This window comes from Triticum aestivum, chromosome 1D (genome assembly GCF_018294505.1).
Source record: "Triticum aestivum cultivar Chinese Spring chromosome 1D, IWGSC CS RefSeq v2.1, whole genome shotgun sequence".
In the NCBI taxonomy this organism is placed as follows: domain Eukaryota; kingdom Viridiplantae; phylum Streptophyta; class Magnoliopsida; order Poales; family Poaceae; genus Triticum; species Triticum aestivum.
Window position 1 is genome coordinate 159,867,804 of NC_057796.1, and position 20,115 is coordinate 159,887,918.

The window sequence follows — 20,115 nt, forward strand, 5'->3', positions numbered from 1 at the left end:
AAAAATCCTTAGAGCTTGCTAGGAAAAACCACTCCAACATGGCTAGCGCTCCCAGCTCTTCCTCCTGTCCCCATGGCCTAGAAAAAGGCGATTGGGAGAGATGTTCCGTATCCCATGGTCAGCTGGTGAAGCTTCAAACACAGGGAGTCCCCCCCCCCCCCCCCCCCGCGGATTTAGTCCCTGTTCGAGCAGGATTGACTTCTTTCAACGGCGGGGCTCAGGCCGAGAATTTCCCCAATCCATCCAGGGGGAGAGAGTGTGCTTCGTCCCCTTTTTGCTAAGAGGCGTTGGATTTCCAATCCATTCGTTCCTCCGAGGGTTGCTGTAGTATTATGGCCTTCAACTGCACAATTTCACTCCTGCCTCCATCCTACACATCGCGGGTTACGTCGCTATTCGCGAGCTATTTCTGGGGTGCGAGGCCCATTTCAAATTGTGGAGGAAGCTATTCTGCCTTGTTCCCCGCAACCAAGATGGATCAATATTTGAAGTGGGTGGAGCCGAGATATGGCGTATCGCCGAGACCGGATACCTGTCCGGCACACCGTAGAAGGCATCCGAAGAATGGCCCTCCGAATGGTTCTACATTGAGGACGTCTGTCGGTGTTCTAGGAACGGGGGTCCCCAGACTTGCCTGCCTGCGGCCCACGGCGTGGCTCCACTCGCGGCCCAGTACGTCCCGTCTTCACCAGCAAACGCCCAAGACCCTCACGAGGGGCCAAGCCTCGCGAGGCGGACGACGCAGGACCTCCTCGGGAGTGGCCTCACCAGGCTGGCTCGCGAGGGGCGGAGAGATCAAGGCAGGGAACACCTCGCGAGGTTCCTACGATGTCAGCCATGACGACAAAGGCCAGGCGGGCGCCAGCGTGCACAGTGTCCTCATTTCCTCTTTGGTGCTAAGGAGGCAAGCGCAGGTGAAGAGTACCGAGGCATCAGGAAAAGGTTTCCATATGGGTGCAATGAGACCAAGACCAACCGGACGGCAGGACGGAGGTCACCGTGGAGCCCAAGACGGCGTCACCACCAGGGCCTTTGGCAGGCGAAGACCACCTTTAGTCCGGATAGCTTGTACTAGTTGTCCCCTTTCAAACTGGCCATTCTGGCATCCCTTCCCGCTCAATATTTGGGGAGAGGACCAAGGCCTCTATAAAAAGGACTAGCCACTATAGTAGGAGGCGGGATCATCTTGAGCCATCCTCACCCAAACACATTCACCGAGCACAAGAACACCTCACCTCAGGAGGCTGTTCTTCCCCTTGTACTGTTCATCATCAGCCGAAGAGGCAATCCACCACACCACACTTGAGTAGGTTATTACACCACAACGGTGGCCCGAACCAGTATAAATCTCGTGTCTCTTGTGTTGCGAGTTCGTCTAGCTAGCCTTTCGATATCGCGGTGAGGGTGAGGGCGTGATTTTGTAGGGGGAAATCTTCGTGCGCACCCCAGTGTTCGAACCTCAAGGGTTTTGTCGGAACTTGAAATCCAACATTTGGCGCGCCGGGTAGGGGTGCACCAGAGCTTCCCTTCCGTCGATCTGCGCTTCGCCACCATCGCGCTATGCCCCCATGGCAATCGCTGCTCTTCCCGCTCCGACGACCGATGCCAGCAGCGGGGCCAGGACTAGCAAACACCCAACACCCTCGCGAGGGGCCAAGCCTCGCGAGGCGGACGACGCAAGACCTCCTCGAGGGCAGCCTCACCAGGCTGGCTTGCAAGGGGCGGAGAGATGAAGGAAAGGGGTACCTTGCAAGGTTCCGGTGATGTAAGCCATGACGATCGGGGCCAGGCGGGCGCCAGCGCGTGCAGTGTCCTTGTTTCCTGTTTGGTGCTAAAGAGGCCAGCGCAGGCGAGGAGTACCGAGGCATCAGGCAAAGGTTGCCATATCGGTGCTACCAGACCAAGACCAGCAGGACGACAGGACGGAGGTCACCGTGGAGCCCAAGATGGCGTCACCACCAGAGCCTTTGGCAGGTGTCACACCCTGATTTTCATGCCACAACACTTAAGCTAATAAATCATGATAAAGTGTGGTTGACAAAAACTTTTGCGTTATTTGGCTTTTTATTTGGAGTTGGTTTTTCTCTGTGTGGTTTTTTAAGTGCTCTTTAAAGTCAACTACTCCACCTTATTTACTTCACCTCCCTACCCAAACTTCTGCCCAATGATCATGCCATGTGTACAGTGCAATATAGTATTTTCTTACAAAAATAATTTGGACAAATAGTATTTTCAAAATTTAGTTTTCCAAAAACCCCTAAATTAAGGTTTGCACTACAAGTACTTGATTTGGGGTATGAAAAATATTTCAAAAAGTATATTTGAAACATATTAGATATAGTACTCCCACAAACCACAAAAATATAATTTTAAAAGATATTTTCCTATTTTTTAAAAGCTTTCTCTTAAGGCCAGAAATGGTCTTTAATAGGGAAAAAATATTTTATTGTATCAAAAATATTTGACAAAATTCATGGAAGCTCATTGGACATATTGTCCATATATAAGAGTTTCAACACATGGTCATGTTCAAAATATTGAGCAAAACCCTCCAAAACCATTTCTGTCCATTTCAAGTATTTGAGATATTTCTATAAGAAATATTTTCAAATAAATCCAAAAAATTCTAGCAAGTCACATATGCATAATATGATGACATTGCAAAGTTTCAGCTCAATCCGAACTGTTTTGGTTCACAAAAGTGCCCCAAAACCATCTCTGTCCAGATTCAAATTTGAACAACTTTGTACTACCAACTTTCTCTCCTTGACCCCAGCTTTTGTGAGCATGTTCACATGACCAAATGAGACCACTACACTGAGTGGTGCATCAAGGGGAAGTGATTTGCTCAACAAGATCTACACAAGTTCATTTCTGCTAATTTCTAGGGTTTACAAAAGTTGCATTGGCAACTTTGCCCAAATGAGCTCAAAATTGGTGGAAGTCCCTAATTATATGTTGCATTTCACCCTGTGGAGTCTCATGCCAAATGGAGTTCATTTGCTTACTCAAACTAGCATCAAACACCTTCTGCCACTTTACCAAAATTCCATTTTTGATCTCTTCCACTAATCTCCATGGGCTAAACTTTTTACCACAACCCCTACTAGTCCCCCTCTACCTCCAGTAGCAATGGCAGCATCTCAGTTCAATTATTAGGGGGTTAAAACCACCTCTTTCTCTCTCTGTTCACCCATGGCAGCACCTCTCTTTCTCCCATTTCTATATACCAGCACCCCACCTAGCATCTCTCCACCCCAGGGCATCCAAGGCAGCCCCAAGGCACAAGGGGACATGCCCTGGCCCTTTAAAAATGGCCATGCCAGCCATTTGCATCCTCCAGAGCGTGCTACAGTGAGCCTAGGCACTATAGCCGCCCTCTGACCGACGCCTTCGGCCACCTCGGGCCTCCCCAGCATGCCCAACGATGAGCCTCGGCGTCCGAGACATGGCAGTTGGTCGGCCCCCTCCTTCTTCTCTCTCTCCGGCCCCTGCTCGCACGCGCACCGGCCGCCCGAGAGCTCCAGTGAGCGAGCTCACACGCGCGGCATCTCTGACACCTCCCTGCTCCCTCTCTTCCTTCCCCTAGCACTGGACCAGCCTCATGAGCACCCCAGACACGCCCACAAGTGCCCCCGTGACCCACAGCACCGGCAATGACCTCGCTGGCGCACTAGTCTACGGTGAGCCGTTGCTCACCTATTTAAAGGCCTCCCCGAGCCTCTGGCTCACCACCAGTCATCCTCTCCCACTCCAAATAGGCCCCCTGCACCCCCAGTTCATCTCCAGAAGCGCCCGAGCTCGAGATCAAGCTCGAGCTCCGCCGCCTCGGGCCGCCGTCGATCTCGGGGTACAGGCTCTCTCCGCCCCTTCTATCTCTCGATCTGGAACCGCCACACCTCCCTGACCATTTCCCCTCTGTTTCCCCTCTCTTTTACATCCGGAATCGACCGGGGCAAGCACCTCCCGAAGCTCTGCCGCCGGCTTCCTCGTCGCCGGCGAACCCCTGCACCCCGGCGACAAAATCCACCTCCACCAGAACGGCGACTCCGTCCTGAGCACGTCGGTACCCTCAGATCGCCTCGTCGTCAACCACAGCGGTGCCGGTGAGCTCGCCGCCCTCTCTAGCCCGAGGTTGATGACGACGGTCGTGGGGCCCGTCCGTCAGCCTCACGTCCTGACGTGTGGGTCCCACACGTCAGGTTTAAAACACAAACGCGCGCGCACCAATTTGCTGTCGGTTGGAGGCATATTTCCCAAATACGCCTTCGACGTGGCAGCATCGCGCGGGCTGGATTTCCCCTGGGCCTGCTGCACTGTGGCCGAATAGGCCCAGTTGCATAGTGCTACTTCTTCTTTTCTTTTTCTTAGAAATTTGCAAAAATTCCACAGGATTAAATATTAATCCAAATGCAATAATTCCAGTTCCTAAATTCTTGTAAAAATCCTACCTATTTAATGGTATAACTTTCACACATGTCCAAACAAGTTTTATGTACTGTTCATATTCAAATTCAAATTTGAATATATTTAAACCTCTCTAAAAATCCATTCCTCATATTCTACTACTCCAAATCCAAAACTAGGTATTTTATCCTTCTTAGTTTTCACCCTAGTATTTATTAAAAATAGGTTGACATTTTTCTCAGCACTTTGGTTTTTCTGTTTTGCTATTTCCTTATTTTCCCGTCATTTTTTTCGCGACGAATAGATCCCGTATTTGATGAAGTAGTTGGATAAGAAGAAGGAGAAGGACTTGAAGACTTTGAAGACCAAGGCAAGCAGCCCTTTGACCATGTCTATGAAACCCTTTTTATGCATGTCATATAACACTTTTATTGCTTGCATCAAAGTAATGATGATGAGGTGACCACTAGGGGTGGTTTGCCTCCGTTACTTCCTCATTGATACTTGCATGGTGCATGACCCTACCTTCTTATGAGGGTTATGCCGGTGGGAGTAGATAGGATGCTAAAGTAGATGCTCAGCAAAAAGGGAGGGGAATATGCATGGTGATGGAGGCAAAGTATTTTCAAAAGACTTTTCGAAAACCCCGTCGGGTGCCACTTATGCCCGAGGAAGATAATGAGATGGGTAACCACTTGATGAAGAAGTGGTGTACCGAGGCAAGTGTGTGTGTTGCTTTCAAAAACGGATTGGTTTAAGTTGCGACCGTTATTCTAACCTTACATGCGCAACCACTCTACCCTTGTATGGGAAAGGGCATTATTGATTACCTAGGCCGATACTAGCTTGGAGCCCGCATTACTAGTGACGGGGGAGAGTTGGTTCTCTCTCTCGGGACGGGGTCGTGCCAGGTAGGGCGGCCATGACTGTTTTTACATGGCACCGGACACACCGTTGGTACCCCGTACTTGTGGTATGTGATGAATATGGGAGCGAGGCTCCACGATTTTAAGATGTGAAATGTTGGGCACGGGGGTTACTACCAATCGAGTGGACTCTATGTTAGTGTCGTCTAGGGAAAGATAGTGATCGGGTGCTTACCCCAGGTACTTGAGGTACCGCGGGTCGTGGACGACACGGAAGTTCCCCGGATCTTGTGGGTAAAGTGTGCAACCTCTGCAGAGTGTAAAACTATTCGAATAGCCGTGTCCACGGTCATGGACAGTTGGGTAACCGCTCTTGGGCTACGTCCACATGTTTACAAACCAGTGTGTGTTTGGATAAGTGGGAAGAACTACTTGGGTCAAGTCAAGGACTTGACATGATTGAGTTGGGTTGAAGCCCACTCCCTTGATGTCAATATCTGTAACCAGTCCCTATGGTTACATGAATTCATATGATGCATGATTTACCAGTTATTGAACATGTCATAGCACAATAAAATTGGCTCTCCAAAAATTTACCTATGTCATGCATTGTTGTATCTTGAGCCAAAAAATGGGTTGCTTGCGAGTACATTCAAAGTACTCATTGGCTTTCCACTGGTTATTTTATTGGCCAGGTATGAAAGAACAAGATATGGTGAAGAATACTTCGGTGATGAACATGCGAGCTAGGACGCTTCCCAGTCAGAATGCCTGTAGGGTTAAGGCAGATGCATGGGTCCAAGTTACCGACGAAGATTTCCGCTGCGAAAGTTATACTCAAGACTCAACCATAATGGTCATAATTTATGTAAGACGGTATGTATGGTTGTAAGACTCTTGTTATTCAGCTTCTATGTGTTCAGTGAGCATTGATCTCTGGGATCACTATACACATGCATTCCGTGATCACGACTTATGAGTCGGGGTCCCCACAGAACTGGTATCAGAGCCATCCTGACTGTAGGAAGCCTTAGTTAGCATGGTCGTTAGTTAGGGTAAAACTATTTTCAAAACTATTACTAATTTTCAAAACTATCTATACTTCTCTTCCCTTCTAAGTTTTCCGAAAGCTGAGGTATATTTTCCTTATTGATCTCTTCCCCTTCAAAACTTTCGCAAACGGTTGCTAGCACCTTCATGCCCCTGACCACGGGATTCCTTGTAATCCTCGTGCATAATCTAGAAGGAAGACACCTTGCCGAACATTCACCCACCTCTTCTGAACACAAGATTTGCAACACCACACCAAGATGATGCCAACCGAGATACCATCAAGACCCAGAGGATGGTGACACCTTCGACATTACCCCAAGATGGTGCAACCTTAGCCTACGATGACCAGGGCACAGGATATGCAAGATCATGATATACATCGCTAATAGAGTAACCATGTCCTTACCGTTGTTGTATCGGCAACCACCGGTGGATGAGAACCTCGCCATTTGGTCCGCCTCACTATAGTGAGCAGGAAAACGGTTCTCTTCATCCCCCGCTCTTGGTGTCGATGTTGTCATCAACGTAACCGACATGTTGGACCTCTACTATGCCTTGTTAATGTCCTTGCATAAAGGATTGCTTACGTGGAACCCTTGACACCTTAGAAGGCAAGAGGGATCGTCATGATCAAGAAGACAACAGAAGACCGAATCAATGCCAGCTATGAGGAACCACCTTCACCCCGTCAGCTCATCAGGCGAGAAGTTGATGGAGATTCTTTAGGCTTAACCCAGATCGTTTCATCGAACAACTATAAGAGACGTAGCGACACCTGAGGAAAACCCAGAAGACTGCACGAGGCACGAAGCAAGCACGACTACTGAGTCTGAGAACCCCTAGGGTAGGATAAGTCGTGTACCCCCTATGCGCAGTCGAGTTCGTATGATGGTTCGAAGAGAACCATGATTGTGTGTTGCTTGTTTTTATTTGTTTGTGTTTTGATATAAGTCGCACTTTTGCCCTAGGCAACAAGTACACGACTATATCACCTGCCTTATTTTGTTGTTTGTGTTTGGCCCTTTCGGCACTTGTTTGTTTGCACTTGCACTATAGAACCCCTTTAGGCATCCCCTCCTCTACGCTACTTTTCCCTCTCATCTCTCTCCTCAACTGAAGACAGGCAAGACAAGATGCACCAAGGGTTCTACTTCGGCGACCAACTAGCACTGAAGAACTTTTCTACAGCCTCCTCGACCAAGTGAAACCCCGTAGAGTTATGTTTAACCCTCCAGACTAGAAACCCATTCCTAGACCCTTCGAGACTTCATGAGATACCCAGCTCGAGTCCTTAACCATGTGCTTAACCCACAGAATTGCAAGAGAACCAGTTAAGCCTCTGTAAACCTTGCACAACACTGGGTTCATTATGGAACTAGTGGACATAGTGAACAAGCACATTATCATCCTAATATAGCACCAGAACTGACGATGCCATAAGGAAAACTAGTTTGAGGATATAGGAATAGAGGACAAATGACTTGATGAGTTTATATCAATGACTTTGAGGAATTATATGAGACTATTTGGTGGATTATGAGGCTTTCATGTTGGTAGATGAACTTGGTGGATCATTGTTATAGAGTAGCATAGCTTTCATTACCCCTGGATAAATTGGATTTAGTGGGACAATTAAGATCGCAAGCTGAATTCTTGGAAGTATGAGGATTTGACTTAGCAGGGATATTGATAGGAGATAGTTGACATTACGATAACGACTTTGGGGAAGCATGTAGGAATTCTCGTTGGACATGAGATTTGGATTTAAATAGGTGATCCTAGTTGAGTATAGGTGGTGAGTAAGTCTACATGGTTCGGAGTAAATTGGATTTAGACTGATGATCTCGATCATGATACCATGTTTCTTGGAGGACAATAAACTAGGAGATTGGATTAATTGTCGGAGTTGATATAAGCTTGACCTTGGAGTTTACTTGACCATGATAATGGAAATTGGTGGACTTACTATAGTAGAGTCAGCCCTTTCAAGTATTTGGGGATTATAGGGACTTTAGGAGATCATGTGGAACACCATAGACATTGGATTTGTAGAATTAATGGATTATGTAGTGATTAATGGAAGATTAACGGGTTGTTGGAATTGATTCATAGGAAGGAAACAAGATTTTGGAGTGGCATACGACGTGTTTCCTTAGGAAAGAGATGCACTATCTTGGACCTTGGAAGAATAGGCTGAACACTTGGATTGTGGTGTTTAATTCAAGCTTAGCAGCTTGTATGTTCTACCCCTGGATTTTTGCATAGATATGAGTTTGGGAATAGTTGTCATGTATGATTTTGTTAGACCTCCCCTCGGGAGTCATGAGGATATGAATGACATGAGTGATGATTGGATTTGACCTATACAAAATGATGCTTTCGGTGGTATAAGGTTATTTGTTTGAAGGACTAGGTAGAACTATTGGCATCTCAGAAACCGTGCTTAAAGATAAGATGATAAATGTTCACTCACACACTAGAATCCTTGAAACCCTTAAGCCCTACCAAGCTACAACATGGTCGGATCAGGACCTTAGGGCCTTGACACTAGATCTAGAACACCTTGGCCCACACTCAACAGAGACCACCACCAATCCCCCAGCCTACTTTATGTACCCCGTGAACAAAGTCTTCATGGAGTACTTAGACAAGATAGTTGTCATCATCATTTGGTGACCTACTTGTCTACCCGAAGACGGAAGAAGAGCCGTTCAGCTAGTCAAGGAACATTTGAAGACCGCCATGCCAAGGAGGAAGAACTACACCAACCACCATCGTCAAGAAGTGAACTTTCTCGTCGAAGACCAGGTGTATCTGCAAGCCACTTCTCTCAAGAGAACCAAGCATTTTCATGTCAAGAGAAACTCACACCAAGATTTATCGACCTTCTCCAAGATCACTGCAAGACGAAGAATAGATGGCTACCAGCTAGAATTACCACCTGAGCCACCCACTGTGCACAAATTTTCCACGAGTCACAGCTTCGGAAGTGCTTCCAACTTCCTAACCAACCCGATCCCTACAAGGACATCGATCACCGAGCCATCGACCTCCAGCCCAATATGACCTACGCGAGAGACCCCAATTGCAATCTGGATCAAGCAGGATGTCATACACGAAGCCACGCCATCGAGTACTTCAAGGATCAATGGAGCACCACTCGGAAACACAAGCAGTATGAGGACGTGAAGACTACCCCTAGATCCAGTTTTCGTATTCCTTTCCACGCCTAGTTTGAGAATCTCGGGGACGAGATTCTTGTAAGGGGGGTAGGTCTGTCACACCCTAATTTTCATGCCACGACACTTAAGCTAATAAATCGTGATAAAGTGTGGTTGACAAAAACTTTTGCATTATTTGGCTTTTTATTTGGAGTTGGTTTTTCTCTGTGTGGATTTTTTAAGTGCTCTTTAAAGTCAACTACTCCACCTTATTTACTTCACCTCCCTCCCCAAACTTCTGCCCAATGATCATGCCATGTGTATAGTGCAATATAGTATTTTCTTACAAAAATAATTTGGCCAAATAGTATTTTCAAAATTTAGTTTTCCAAAAACCCCTGAATTAAGGTTTGCACTACAAGTACTTGATTTGGGGTATGAAAAATATTTCAAAAAGTATATTTGAAACCTATTAGATATAGTACTCCCATAAACCACAAAAATATAATTTTAAAAGATATTTTCCTATTTTATTTAAAAGCTTTTTCTTAAGGCCAGAAATGGTCTTTAATAGGGAAAAATTATTTTATTGTTTCAAAAACATTTGACAAAATTCATGGAAGCTCATTGGACATATATTGTCCATATATAAGAGTTTCAACACATGGTCATGTTCAAAATATTGGGCAAAACCCTCCAAAACCATTTCTGTCCATTTCAAGTATTTGAGATATTTCTATAAGAAATATTTTCAAATAAATCCAAGAAAATTCTAGCAAGTCACATATGCATAATATGATGACATTGCAAAGTTTCAGCTCAATCCAAACTGTTTTGGTTCACAAAAGTGCCCCAAAACCATCTCTGTCCAGATTCAAATTTGAACAACTTTGTACTACCAACTTTCTCTCCTTGACCCCAACTTTCGTGAGCATGTTCACATGACCAAATGAGGCCACTACACTAAGTGGTGCATCAAGGGGAAGTGATTTGCTCAACTAGATCTACACAAGTTCATTTATGCTAATTTCTAGGGTTTACAAAAGTTGCATTGGCAACTTTGCCAAATGAGCTCAAAATTGGTGGAAGTCCCTAATTATATGTGCCATTTCACCCTGTGGAGTCTCATGCCAAATGGAGTTCATTTGCTTACTCAAACCAGCATCAAACACCTTCTGCCACTTTACCAAAATTCCATTTTTGATCTCTTCCACTAATCTCCATGGGCTAAACTTTTTACCACAACCCCTTCTAGTCCCCCTCTACCTCGAGTAGCAATGGCAGTATCTCAGATCAATTATTAGGGGGTTAAAACCACCTCTTTCTCTCTCTGTTCACCCATGGCAGCACCTCTCTCTCTCTCCCATTTCTATATACCAGCACCCCACCTAGCATCTCTCCACCCCAGGGCATCCAAGGCAGCCCCAAGGCACAAGGGGACATGCTCTGGCCCTTTAAAAATGGCCGTGCCAACCATTTGCATGCTCCAGAGCGCGCTACAGTGCGCCCAGGCACTGTAGCCGCCCTCTGCCCGACGCCTCCGGCCACCTCGGGCCTCCCCAGCATGCCCAACGACGCGCCTTAGCGTCCGAGACATGGCAGCTGGTCACCCCTCCTCCTTCTCTCTCTCCTTCCCCTGCTCACATGCGCACCGGCCGCCCAAGAGCTCCAGTAAGCGAGCTCACTCGCGCAGCATCTCTGACCCGTCCCCGCTCCCTCTCTTCCTTCCCCTAGCACTGGACCAGCCTCAGGAGCACCCCAGACACGCCCACAAGTGCCCCTGTGACCCACAGCAACGACAACGACCTCGGCGGCGCACTAGTCTACGGTGAGCTGGTGCTCGCCTATTTAAAGGCCTCCCCGAGCCTCTGGCTCACCACCACTCGTCCTCTCCCACTCCAAATAGGCCCCCTGCACCCCCAGTTCATCTCTAGAAGCGCCCGAGCTCGAGATCGAGCTCGAGCTCCGCCGCCTCGGGCCGCCGTCGATCTCGGGGTACAGTCTCTCTCCACCCCTTCTATCTCTCGATCTGGAACCGCCACACCTCCTAACCATTTCCCCTCTGTTTCCCCTCTCTTTTACAGCCGGAATCGACCGGGGCAAGTGTAACACCCCGGATGTAACTTTCCATATTTGTAACTCCGACTCTTGCCATTTTCGGCTATGTGATATGATATTCCCTCCGTGGTCGTGTTTTTGTCTTTCGTTTTGCATTTTGTTCATGTCGTGCTTTTCATATCATGTCATCATGTGCATTGCATTTGCATACGTGTTCATCTCATGCATTCGAGCATTTTCCCCGTTGTCCGTTTTGCAATCCGGCGCTCCCATCTCCTCCGGTGCACCCCTCTTGTTTTCTTTCGTGTGCGGGTGTCAAACATTCTCGGAATGGACCGAGGCTTGTCAAGTGGCCCTAGTATAGCACCCGGAGACCACCGGTCAAGTTTCGTTCCATTTGGAGGTCTTTTGGTACTCCAACGGTTAACCGGGCATCCGCAAAGGCCATTTGTGTGTTGCAGCAAAACCCCCCCTCAAAACCAGCCCAATACCCCTCCAAGTCTCTTCCATGCTGTAGGTCGTTCGATCACGATCGTGTGGGCGAAAACCGCACCTCATTTGGAGTCTCCTAGCTCCCTCTACCTATATATTTGCATCTCTCCCGAATAACAAACGCAGACGAAACCCTAACCCACCTCTCCGCGGCCGGACGCGTCCAGCCGCCGCCCGGACGAACCCGCGCCGCCGCCCTCGTCCAACCACGCGCTGCCACGTCACCGCGCGCCGCCGCCCGTACGCCCGCGCGCCCGCGCCCGCCGAAGCCCACGGGAGGCCCTCCCGGGCCCGGGCGCCCCGCGCCTCCCTCCGCGCGACCCGCCGCCCGCGCCGCCGGCGGTCCCCGCCGCCTCGCCGGCCGGCGACCTCGCAGCCGTGCGCCACGCCGCGGCCGAGCGCGCCAGCCGCCGGAGCCGCCCGCCGGCGCCACCCTCGCCTCCTCCTCCCTCCGGCCTCTCCTCCTCCCTCCGGCCTCTCCTCCTCCCTCCGGCCTCCTTCCTACGGCCGCCGCCCCCGCTCGCCTTCCCCTCCATCGTCGCCGTCGAAGGAGCTCGAGCCAGATCCGATCGAGAGCACTGTGAGCGTTGACTTTCCCGTACCCCTAAAATTTCCCAAGTCTTATGATTTTGACAGCAAGCGCCTCTATTCATAGCTTCATAACTCACTGAGCATAGCTCCATTTCGCGCGTGCAATATATCAAATTGTTCGTCTCATGATGCTCTACATTTTGTTCAATTGCACCATGTTCATTAGAGGTCATCTTGATGCCCAAATCTCTGGTGCAAGAGTGCTAGTTGCTGTTATCTGCTGGTTCTTATCAGAACTTGGAGATTTGTCATTTTTGTATCATTTAATCTGTGCATCTTATGGGCATGAGCTCTACATGTGTTTTGTTGTATGCCATGCCATCTTTCCAGTGGTGTATGCCATGTATTTGTGTGATCTCTTTGGTGACTAGCACAAGCATGCAAACTAGGCTCCGTAATGTTTCTGATTTCAGGGACTTGGTGATTTCTCCAAGTCTTTGTCTACTGTTATTTTGTTGGCATGTAAACTTGATGCTACAGAGAGATCCATGCAAATTTTGGAGATGTTAAGTAAGGATGTTTTGTAGTTATAGTTGTAATTGATCCATTCCTGCAATTGTTTGCAATTATGGAGTGCCATAGCATGACTCAATCTTGCTCTACTTTTGCTATAAAATATTTCTGGCAGTTTCTTAACATGATATTCATTTTTGCCAAGCTTATTGTAGTTGATCCATACATGCTATGCTCTTGTTCTTGCCATGGTTAGCTTCATTAACATGCCATCTTGCTGTAGGTATACTTGGTTTGTCATGCATTGCTCTGTAGTGAGTGCATCAAGCTCACAAAGAGGCCTACTTATTATTATGGAGGGCCATAGCATGACTCAATCTTGCTCTACTTTTGCTATAAAATATTTCTGGCAGATTGTTTACGTGTTATTCAATTTTGCCAAGCTTATTGTAGTTGATCCATACATGCTATGCTTTTGTTCTTGACATGGATAGCTTCATAAACATGCCATCTTGCTGTAGGTATGCTTGTTTTGTCATGCATTGCTTTGTGGTGAGTGCATCAAGCTCACAAACATGCCTTCATATCATTATTTCTGCCATGCTCTGTTTTCTGCCAAGTCTGAAACCTGATAACGAAACTTGTTATGTTTACATGCTTGCCATCATATCTTATGGTCCTTTTTGGCTTATGGTCAGTAAGGGACTTTTGTCATATGCATTTAGTAGAATACTGCCATGCCTTGTTTTGCCATGTTAAGTTCTTGTAGCATGTTGATTTCGTGCTCTGAACATTGCTACCTGATGCTGTTTTCTGCCATGTCCAGTAATTTCACCAAGTCTGGAACCTGATATCTTTTGCTCTTTTGCTATGCTTGTTTGAGCCTGTTATGTTGTGAACTAGCCGTAGCTCAGTGTTCATCTTTTGTCAAGCATCTCCTGTAGATTACTTTCATATGCTTTGTTTCTATGTTGGAGTGCTGTAGCATTGTTACTTGTTGCATTCTAAGTGCTATCATGCTGTTAATCGCAGATTCGTGTCGTTCTTGTTTTGCTTGCCATTTGCAAACCGTGCATCCGTTTCCGGTGGTCTTTATATCGATTTCGACCGAAATCATCTCATCTTTCCAGTGGCATGCTTGGTTTGCCAAGTTACTGCATTGCTCATCATTTTCCTTCCGGAGCACGCATATGCATCGCATATCATATCTTGCATATCATACATGTTTTGCATCATATTGTTTGTGCATTTCTCGTGATTGATTGTGGTTCCGTTTGCTTGTGTTCTTGTCTTGGGTAGAGCCGAGAGACAAGTTCGTGAACGAGGAACCTGTTGAGTACGCTTACGAGGATCAAGCTTTCGACAACTCTGAGAACCTTGGCAGGCAAGATGACCACCCTCGAAATCACTTCTATCTTGCTTTGCTAGTTGTTCGCTCTATTGCCATGCCGCGTTATCTATCACTTGCTATATCATGTCTCCCATATTTCCATGTCAGCCCCTAACCATCCTTTCCTAGCAAACCGTTGTTTGGCTATGTTACCGCTTTTGCTCAGCCCCTCTTATAGCGTTGCTAGTTGCAGGTGAAGTTGAAGTTTGTTCCATGTCGGAACATGGATATGTTGGGATATCACAATATCTCTTATTTAATTAATGCATCTATATATTTGGTAAAGGGTGGAAGGCTCGGCCTTATGCCTGGTGTTTTGTTCCACTCTTGTCGCCCTAGTTTCTGTCTTACCGGTATTATGTTCCTTGAGTTTGCGTTCCTTACGCGGTTGGGTGATTTTTGGGACCCCCTTGACAGTTCGCCTTGAATAAAACTCCTCCAGCAAGGCCCAACCTTGGTTTTACCATTTGCCACCTAAGCCTTTTCCCCCGGGTTTTCGCGAGCCCGAGGGTCATCTTATTTTAACCCCGGGCCAGTGTTCCTCTGAGTGCTGGTCCAAACTAGAGCACCGTGCGGGACCGTCCCTTGGCAACTTGGGTTATGTTGGTACCTGTACGCTTCGCTCATCCGTTGTGCCCTGAGAACGAGATATGTGCAGCTCCTATCGGGATTTGTCGGCACATTCGGGGGCTTTGCTGGTCTTGTTTTACCATTGTCGAAATGTCTTGTAAACCGGGATTCCGAGACTGATCGGGTTTTTCCGGGAGAAGGTTTATCCTTCGTTGACCGTGAGAGCTTATGATGGGCTAAGTTGGGACACCCCTGCAGGGTATTATCTTTCGAAAGCCGTGCCCACGGTTATGAGGCAGATGAGATTTGTTAATGTCCGGTTGTAGAGAACTTGTCACTTGACCCAATTAAAATACGTCAACTGTGTGAGTAGCCGTGATGGTCTCTTCTCGGCGGAGTCCGGGAGGTGAACACGGTTTGAGTTTTGTATGACGTAAGTAGGAGTTCAGGATCACTTCTTGCTCATTGCTAGATGACGACCGTTCCGTTGCTTCTCTCCTCGCTCTCATTTGCGTATGTTAGCCACCATATATGCTTATTGCCGCTGCAGCTCCACCTCACTACACCATCCTTTCCTATAAGCTTAAATAGTCTTGATCTCGCGGGTGTGATATTGCTGAGTCCTCGTGACTCACAGATTCTACCAAAACAGTTGCAGGTGCCGACGATGCCAGTGCAGATGATGGGATCGATCTCAAGTGGGAGTTCGATGAGGAACGTGGTCGTTACTATGTGTCTTTTCCTAACGACCAGTAGTGGAGCCCAGTTGGGACGATCGGGGATCTAGCATTTGGGGTTGTCTTATTTTCATCTGGATTTTGACTGTAGTCGGTCTATATGTGTGTATTTTGGATGATGTATGAAATATATTTATGTATTGTGTGAAGTGGCGATTGTAAGCCAACTCTTTATCCTATTCTTGTTCATTACATGGGATTGTGTGAAGATGACCCTTCTTGCAACAAAACCACTATGCGGTTATGCCTCTAAGTCGTGCCTCGACACGTGGGAGATATAGCCGCATTGTGGGCGTTACAGCAAGCACCTCCCGAAGCTCTGCCGCCGGCTTCCTCGTCGCCGACGAACCCCTGCACCCCGGCGACAAAATCCACCTCCACTCGAACGGCGACTCCGTCGTGAGCACGTCGGAGCCCTCAGATCGCCTCGCCATTGACCACAGTGGCGCCGGTGAGCTCGCCGCCCTCTCTGGCCCGAGGTTGATGACGACGGCCGTGGGGCCCGTCCGCCAGCCTCACGTCCTAACGTGTGGGTCCCACACGTCAGGTTTAAAACACAAACGCGCGCGCACCGATTCACTGCGTCGGCTGGAGGCGTATTTCCCAATTACGCCTTCGACGTGGCAGCCTCGCGCGGGCTGGATTTACCCTGGGCCTGCTGGACTGTGGCTGAATAGGCCCAGTTGCACAGTGCTACTGCTTCTTTTCTTTTTCTCAAAAACTTGCAAAAATTCCACAGGAGTAAATATTAATCCAAATGCAATAATTCCAGTTCCAAAATTCTTGTAAAAATCCTACCTATTTAATGGTATAACTTTCACACATGTCCAAACAACTTTTATGTACTGTTCATATTCAAATTCAAATTTGAATATATTTAAACCTCTCTAAAAATCCATTCCTCATATTCTACTACTCCAAATCTAAAACTAGGAATTTATCCTTCTTAGTTTTCACCCTAGTATTTATTAAAAATAGGTTGACATTTTTCTGAGCACTTCGGTTTTTCTGTTTTGCTATTGCCTTATTTTCCCGTCATTTCTTTTGCGACGAATAGATCTCGTATTTGACGAAGTAGTTGGATAAGAAGAAGGAGAAGGACTTGAAGACTTTGAAGACCAAGGCAAGCAGCCCTTTGACCATGTCTATGAAACCCTTTTGATGCGTGTCATATAACACTTTTATTGCTTGCATCGGAGTCATGATGATGAGGTGACCACTAGGGGTGGTTTGCCTCCGTTACTTCCTCGTTATTACTTGCATGGTGCATGAACCTACCTTCTTATGAGGGTTATGCCGCTGGAAGTAGATAGTGTCGGCGTTCTGGGAACGGGGGTCCCCAGACTTGCCTGCCTGCGGCCCACAGCGTGGCTAAGCCAGCAGGTCGTACGGCCCATCTTCATCAACAAGGCATCCAAGACCCTCGCGAGGGTCCAAGCCTCGCGAGTGGGACGACGCAAGACCTCCTCTGGAGTGGCCTAGCCAGGCAGGCTCACGAGGAGCGGAGATATCAAGGCGGGGCAAACCTCACGAGGCTCTCGTGACGTAAGCCATGATGAACGACACCAGGCGGGCGCCAGCGCGCGTAGCGTCCTTATTTCCTCTTTGGTGCTAAGGAGGCCAGCGCAGGCGAAGAGTACCGAGGCATCAGGCAAAGGTTGCTATATTGGTGCAACGAGACCAAGACCAGGAGGACGGCAAGACGGAGGTCATCGTGGAGCCCAAGACGGCGTCACCACCAGAGCTTTTCGCAGGCGAAGACCGCTTTTGTCAGGATAGCTTGTACTAGCTGTCCCCCTTCAAATTTGCCCGCCGTTGTTGGCTCCCTTCCCGCTCGATATTTGGGAAGAGGACCAGGGCCTATATAAGTAGAGCTAGCCACCATAGAAAGGGCATCTCATCTTAGCTTGATCCAACCCGGTCGAGAGCCTACCCACAAGAACACCTCAACCTCAAGAGGCTGTTCTTCCCTTGTACTGTTCAACATCAGCCCTAGAGGCAATCCACCACCACCACACTGGAGTAGGGTATTACACCACAATGGTGGCCCGAACCAGTATAAACCTCGTGTCTTTCTGTGTTGCGAGTTCGTCGAGTTCGTCCGCGAGATCTTAGCGAGCTAGGGCGTAGATCGGTAGGAGGGAAAGACTTCGCGCGCACCCCAGTGTTCGAACCTTAAGGGTTTGCCGGAACCCCACATCCGACATTTGGCGCGCCAGGTAGGGGTGTGCCGGAGCTCCTCTCCACCAACCTGCGCCCTGTGCCACCGCACTTCCCTCCCATGGCGGGTGCCCCGCCATCCACCTCCGCGACCTACATCGACAGCGGGGCATCTGGGTACCAAGCCCTGGCCCCCGCCCTGCGCCGAGTGCGGTGGCCGACCAAGTTCAAGCCAGAGATGCCGCCGCGTTACGACGGCGCGGCAGACCCGATGCCGTTCCTGCTAGCGTACGAGGAGGCTGTCCTCGAAGCCGGAGGCGACGACAAGATCATGGCCAACTGGTTCCCCATGGCCCTTGCCGGCGAGCCGCGCGCCTGGCTGCTCAACCTCCCGGGATCCACAGTGGCTTCTTGGGGGGAACTCCGTGACCTCTTCATCGATCACTACGCGGTGCCAGCGCACCATGCGGTCGCGGCCCTGTTGGGCGGCTCTCAAGCACCGCCTTCAGATCGCCACGTCAAACCGTTCCTCCATCAGATCGGGGCCATCTCCAAGCGCCCGGGGGCTCCGCCAGGTTGGGCTGCCCCAGAGGCCGACCTCACCTTCGGCTCAGAAGACCACCCCGGCTCCACCGCCGGCTCCGGCATGCTCCCAATGCTCTGCACGCCCACCATCTGCAACGTGGCCGTCACCAAGACCCTCATCGACGGCGGTGCCGGCTTCAACTTGCTCTCCGTAGAAGCCTTCAGCCTTCTCCACGTGCCGCTCGAGCGGCTCAACCTCAGCAAGCCCTTTTCGGGAGTGGGTGGTGGAGCTGCCCACTCTCTGGGGCAGATCCGCCTCCCTGTCACCTTCGGCACACGCGACAACTACCGCACTGAGCTGGTGGACTTCGACATCGCCTGCATCGGTCTCCCATACAACGCCATCCTCGGGTACCCAGCTCTCGCTCAGTTCATGGCGGCGACCCATCCGGCCTACAACCTCATGAAGATGCCAGGAAGCAAGGGCGTCCTCACCATCAAGGGGGACACTAAGGAGGCCGTGACGGCGCTTAGGCTCGCCTTCAAGACCGCGGCAGCAGCACAGCCGGCCGGCGCCGGTGCCCACGAGGCCAAGGAGGCCGCGCCTACTAAGAAGAAGCAGCTGTTCACCCAAGACAAGGCGGAAACCAAGCAGGTGCCGGTCAGCGAGGACGGGTCTTCGGGGGCCACCTTCACCATAGGAGCCGGCCTTGACCCGGGACAAGAAGAAGCCTTGGTGAGGTTCTTGCGCGCGAACAAGGAGATATTCGCGTGGGAGCCCAATCAGCTGGTAGGGGTCCCGAGAGAGGTGATCCAGCATCATCTAAGGGTATGCCCCAACATACGCCCCGTGAAACAGCGAGCCAGACGGCAGTCCACTGAGAAGCAGACCTTCATCGTCCAAGAGACATGCAAGCTGGAGGCGGCAGGCGCCATTCGGGAAGTTCGATATCCCGAATGGCTGGCAAACCCTGTCGTAGTGCCAAAGAAAGGCGGGAAGGAGCGGATGTGCGTCGACTTCACCAACCTTAACAAAGCCTGCCCCCAAGATCCGTTCCCGCTCCCGCGCATCGACCAGATTGTCGACTCCACCGCCGAGTGCGACTTGCTGTGCTTCCTGGACGCGTTCTGAGGGTATCATCAGATCAAGATGGCGGTGGAAGATGTGGAGAAGACAGCTTTCCTAACACCATGTGGGGTGTACTGCTACACCTGCATGCCCTTCGGGCTGCGCAACGCAAGCGCCACCTTCCAGCGGTTGATGCACATCGCCCTGGGGCGGCAGCTCGGGAGGAACACAGAGGCCTACGTCGACGACATAGTGGTAAAGTCTCGCGAGGCGAGGACATTGATTCAAGATTTGGAGGAAACCTTCGAGAGCCTGCGCCGGGTGAACTTGAGGCTTAACCCGGAGAAGTGCGTGTTCGGTGTCCCCTCCGGCAAGCTGCTGGGATTCCTCGTGTCCCACAGAGGGATCGAGGCGAACCCTGAGAAGATCAAGGCCATCGAGGACATGAGCCCGCCACAGACCCTCAAAGAGATGCAAAAGCTAGCGGGGCGGGTGACCGCATTAGGGCGTTTCATCTCCAAGCTGGGAGAGCGCGCCTTACCCTTCTTCAAGCTCATGAAGAAGAAAGGCCCGTTCGAATGGA